This window comes from Mesoplodon densirostris, chromosome 18, assembly GCF_025265405.1.
Source record: "Mesoplodon densirostris isolate mMesDen1 chromosome 18, mMesDen1 primary haplotype, whole genome shotgun sequence".
In the NCBI taxonomy this organism is placed as follows: domain Eukaryota; kingdom Metazoa; phylum Chordata; class Mammalia; order Artiodactyla; family Ziphiidae; genus Mesoplodon; species Mesoplodon densirostris.
In genome coordinates, this window is record NC_082678.1 from 1,229,907 (window position 1) to 1,235,906 (window position 6,000).

Below are 6,000 nucleotides of genomic sequence, written 5' to 3' on the forward strand. Positions count from 1 at the left end.
GGTTGAGGAAGTAAGATCCCACAAGCCTAGCAGTGCAGCCAAAAGAAAAGGAAAAAACCAGTGTCTCCCCAGGCAGGAGATTCCTGTGGCAGGAGGTAGCTGTGATCTGGAGACTCGGAACAGACCTTTCTTTAGGCCCTTTTACTTGTGCTCAATCCGTCGGAAGCTCTTGGGTCTCCTCTTTCCCCACTTCTCGGTGTGTTGCCCTTCCCCCACTGCTGCTGCTTCCTTTTTGAGAACAGCTGTGTGTCTGGGCTTGTCCTGGAGTCTGGATTTCCAGACTCAGAAACCCCACCCGCCCCCAGCTTGGCCTACTGCCGTCAGTGAGGTTTGGAAGGTGGTGGTGTCCCCCATTGAACAGGTGCCTTAAACCGAGACCCAGAGAAGGAGGGTGTGATGCTAATCCCCCAGGTCCCCCAGACCCCACAAATGAGCAGTGCCAGAAGGGGTCTCAGGGTCCCATCTTTATCACCTGGCCTGACCCTTCCACCCCCATCGGGGCTATAATCCGATAATCTATTATGCTTGAGCTGGTAGACCAGCAAAGCAGAGCTCAGGGGCCAGGGTGTGGGGATTCTGATCGGGGTTCACCAGTCCCATCGCAGAGGAGAAGGTGATGATTTATTTGGGACCTATTTTTGTAGAGAAGACACTTGACCCCTCTGCTGTTAAGGCTGAAGGAGAGCCAGGTGCCAGCTGAGGTGAGTGGCAGGGAGGGCTGGCCGGACCCTTGACTGTGCTTCACAGCAGCCTCTGCTCGGGGCTGCTTCTAAACAAATCTTCCTCCCTGCTGGGCATCTGCTAGGCCTGAGGACAGCTTGGAGGAGGTGTTTTTTGCCTCCTGTCCTCTCCCCTCTCTCTGCCTCACAGACTCGAGTGAAAGGGGTGGATGGGTGGGTCACAGGGAGACTTGATGAGCCCAAGGGCTGAGAGGCACGGGTGGAAAGGCAAGTGCCCCGTTTTCCCTACGGAACCCACCTGCCGAAACAGTGGGCTCCTCCTCCAGAGCCTGCTTTCTGTTTGTTGAAAGGGTTTGCAAGTGAGCACCAGACTGTTCTAGAAACTCTGCTTCAGGCTGGGTGGGGCAGAAACACCAAGATCAATTCAGAAAGATCAATTCTCATGTGAGGGGGTGTGCCCACTCCACCTCCGCCCACCAGCAAGGGTATCCCAGGCCAAGAAAAGGCCTCAGAAAACGAAGGTCCCTTGCAGACATGGAGCATGAGCTAGGTCCAGTCGTGGTTCTTCACATGCATTGTTTCCCTCAATCTTCAAGGCAGCTCTGAGGCGAAGGCTTCCCCTGCTGGACAGATGGCTCTTAGACCAGGGTTTCTCAACCTGGGCACTGTTGACATTGGGCTGGGTAATCCTCTGTCGTGTGGTCTGTGCTGTGCATTATGGGATATTTAGCAGCATCCTTGACTGCTAAATATCTACCCACTAAATGCCAGGAGGACAGGCACACCACCCCTCCCCAGTTATAACAACCAAAACTGTCTCCAGGCATCGCCAGGTGTCCTCGGGAACAAAACTATCCCTCTTCCAGAGCCACTGTCTTAGACAGTAGGTGTCCAAGGGCCCTAGGATAGGCCCACGTTTGAACCTGGGTCATCTGCTTTTCTTGCTGCTGCTTCTTTGTGGGGAAAAGTCCCTTTGAGGGACTTCCCTGGTGGCTCAGTGGTTAAGAATCCGCCTGCCAATGCAGGGGACACGGGTTCGAGCCCTGGTCCAGGAAGATCCCACAGGCCGCGGACTAAGCCCATGTGCCGCAACTACTGAGCCCACGCCCTAGAGCCCACAAGCCACAACTACTGAGCCCGAGTGCTGTAACTACTAAAGCCCGCACACCTAGAGCCCGTGCTCCACAACAAGAGACGCCACCGCAGTGAGAAGCCCGCGCACCACAACGAAGAGTAGCCCCCACTCGCAGCAACTAGAGAAAGCCTGCACGCAGCAACAAAGACCCAACGCAGCCAAAAATAAATAAATTTATTAAAAAATTTAAAAGTCCCTTTGAAAATCTCTTCCCAGAACAAGAGTCCCACCTTCAATTTTAATGAGGCTGTGGATGCCAGGTGCCCATTTGTGCCTAGATGGGAAGCTGGCTGAATCAGCCTGCCCTCCCTCTGACCCCCAAGCGAAGTCCCGAGGGGCCTGGAGGTGGGGTGGGTGTGAGTCGGCAGAGGGACGTGAGGGCAGGGTTGCAAGAGTAGGAGCCTGCCCTCCTCTGACCTCTGCTGTATGGCCACAGCCCTGCATGTCCAGCAGCCCCAAGGAGGCCAGGTCAACGTGCTGGACCTCACTCAGCACCTTGTAGATGGGTCGCCCTGACTCACAGCCACTGGACGTGACCTGTAGTTGTCTCATCCCAGAAAATATTTGCTATGGCTGAGTGACCTCAACTCTTACCAGGCATACCTGCCCCTGAAGGAGGCAGGTGGGTCCAGTGAACTCAGAAGGTGGCCTTTGGTTCTGGGTTTAGAACATGATGATGGGGGTGGTGGTGGAGGAGCTTCAAGACTCCAGGAACTTCCACTCACCCTGCACTGGAGCGTGCTGTAGAGGCACTTGGAACTCAGTGCCAGACATTAGTTCTCATTCCAGCCTCTGACCTCAGTTTACTTGTTTAAACTGGAGAAGTTGGACTGGATGGATGATTTCTAATAATTCACATGCATTGAGCATTTCCTATGTGATAGGCTCTTTTATGTACATTCTGTCATCTAATTTCTGCAATGCTTGTGAGGTGGGGACTGTAATTATTATCCTCATTTTACAACTGAGGAAGCTGAGCTCAGAGAAGGTAAGTAACTTGCCCAAGGTCACACAGCGAGTAAGTGGAGGACCAGTCACATACCCAGGTCTGACCCAGAGGCATTGTTGAGGGTGGCGACAGCTCGGGCGATAGGACGACTAACTGGGGCGGCAGCCATGAGTACCAGGGAAAAGGGTGCTAAGGGTGACCTGCAGAGTGAGGAGGGGCAGGACCAGGCACCCAGCCCAGGGCGGGGAGGAGTGGAAGATGACTCGGAGGCTCGAGGTTCAGCCCCTGAGGGACTGGGAGGGTGGTGATGCTATTAATAGAAACAGGGAAGTGAGGAGGAGCAGTTTCAGGGCTAGCAGATGAATGCATTCTTAGACATGCTGAAGATGATTCGCCAGCAGTGGGACCTGTAGGCCTAGATCCAGCCACAGTTCAATTAGGAAGAATCAGCACATCCAAAAGTACTTCCAAATGCCAACAGCCCTCTTACCAAAATCAAATCCCTAAACTTTGCACACCCCGGAGTTCCCCAGCCACTGCTCTGGGCTGAGGCTCAGGGTTGGGTCTGCAGTAGCCCAAGTTTAAGTCCCACACTAACCACTGGGGGTCACCACTGGTGCACAGACCACGGTGCAGCTGCCCAGGGCTTGCCCGCTGGAGGGTGGACCTGGCAGGACGCACATCGGGTTTTAGGGAGCCGACCCCCACCCCCGGTAGAGAGGGCGGAGTTCTCGTCCTCTCTTTTAGGCGTGGGAAGGAGAGGGGCTCACAAGATGCTGAGCCGCTGCTTCTCCCCAGGCCCCCAGGCATCGGCAATGCCATGTCATGGGAATTTCTTTCTTTCTTTCTTTCTTTTTGGCTGCGTTGGGTCTTCGTTTCTGTGCGTGGGCTTTCTCTAGTTGCGGCGAGCGGGGACCACTCTTCATCGCGGTGCGCGGGCCTTTCCCTGTCGCGGCCTCTCTTGTTGAGGAGCACAGGCTCCAGACGCGCAGGCTCAGTAGTTGTGGCTCACGGGGCCCGTTGCTCCGCGGCATGTGGGATCTTCCCGGACCAGGGCTCGAACCCACGTCCCCTGCATCGGCAGGCAGATTCTCAACCACTGCGCCACCAGGGAAGCCCTCATGGGAACTTCTGATTAACTTCCAATCAAATATGTTTCACCTTAGAACCGGGAAGAGGGAGAGGCCATGGACCCCCTTCCCTGCGTGGACTCTGGGCTCTCGGGCCCTGGCCTGGAGGACGCCGTGCCCAGGGCACTGGGGTGGCAGAACCCGGGAAGCAGGATCCCAGCTGTTCCAAAGCACCCGTCTCCCCTGACATTTGCGTCAGCAGCTCTGCCCTTTGACTTTTAATTCCCGGGAGTGGAGGGTGGAGGCAACCTTGGCGATCAGGACTAATTATTTGCAGTTCGACTGAGCCAAGCAGTTTATTGGGGTTTGGCCTGGCTGCCTGCCCTCTTCTCTGCCTCCCACCCCTGGGTTTATGGCCTTGGTCTCCTTCGGAAGCTGGGAAGAAAGGAGGGCAGGAGTGCTCCCACTTGGGAGGCACCCACTTCCTCTGTCCCCTGAGTCTCCTGATCTCAGGCACAGCCTGTGGGAAATGACGCCCATAAAAGCGCTGAGAGACCCCAGACGGAGGCAGTGCCCCCGCGCTCACACCCAGCCCAGGCCGGCGCCCCTCGGCCCCACTCCAGCTCCCGTCAGGACTTGTTAGGACATGTCCCTGGGCCTCGGCCAGACCAGGAGGCACTGCCTCCCAGCTGCCCGGGTTTAGCGGGTACAGGCCTCGGCGCGGGTGGGGTAGGGTAGACATCCCGAAGCTGGTGCGGCTCCCCAGGCCCGGAGTCCCCCATCGGTGTCCTGGGTCCCTCTATATTTGGCCTTGGCATTACCAATGTGCCCTCTCTGAGGGGCAGGCAGCCAGCCTGACCCATGACGTCTCTTCCAGGGCTTGGGCTATTTTGGAACCAGCCTTGAGACGGCTGGGGAAGGCAGGGGTGACGTGTAGGGGAACATTTGTGCCTGCCTCTGGACCACAGAAGCAGCTGAGGGCGTGTGGCATGGAGAATTCGCCCTGAGGCCTTTCTCAGAATTCCCTGTGCGTCACTCAAATGTGCCTTCCACTCAGGTTTCCTGGGGATACCTGGGCTCGGGGGCTGTGGGGCTGAGTCTGGGCAGTAACCCCGCCGAGCCCCTTCTGCCCCCTGGGCTTTTCCAGCTGTTCAGATATCATCCCTCAATTAAAAAACAGCTTCTATGCCAGGTCCCACCAAGAACTAGGAGTTGGCTCAGTGGCTCCCAGTCTTAGGATTTCTCAGGTCACTAATATTTCCAAAACAACAATTTAGATTCTGACATGGTCACCAGTTTTTCATTTTGCTGAGTTAAGGACATTAAAAGGAAATGTCAAAGGAAAAGTCCTTTTAAACACACAGACAAACACACACACACGAAAATACACAACTCAGGTAAGAGGACGGTCCTTCAGATTGAGCAGGTTGACCTGTACGAAAACCCCACTATATTGTCCTTACTTTTCTCATTTTGCCACAAGCAGATGGGAACATGGCAACAGCTGTACAGGGCTCATGTTCCAGGAACCGCCGGTCCTGGCCACCCCTCTGCTGGGCCCAATGCCAAGGGCAGTGGGGACCCCTCCCCAGCACCTACTTCCAGCTCTCGTCTGCAGCAGTCACTTCTGCTTCTGTACATCTTCCCCACCATCCCAGCCCCCAGTATTTGCAGGAGGGGAGGATGGGGACCAGTCTTCACACAGCCCCAGATGAAAAGAGCACATTGTCTGGTCTCAGTGCGGGGAGTGGGGCAGGCTTGCCTCTGGAGAAGTCGGATGATCACCACGCTTCTCTGGGAAGGGCTGCTGCTGTGGAAGGAGCGGGTCTGGGCAGGGGTCAGGAAGGCTGGGTGGCTGCTACTTCCTGGCCATGAGAGCTGAGACTAGTCCCAGAACCTCCTGTGCTTCAGTTTCTGGTTCCAAAAAATGGGTATATTAACTCCTCATCACAGGGCAGGTGTGAGGATTAAATGAGAGAATGCTTGTGAAAGTACTTTATGAACTATAAGGCATAGGCAGGGGTAGTTATTATTATGAGAAACTAGTAAATGGCTGAAGAAACAGCACCCCAAAGGTGATCTCGGCTTCTGGGTGCAAAGATGGTACTCACACCCACCCCTGGGTCTGTGATCTTGGGGCCCCTCTAACCCCACAAAGGAGCAGTG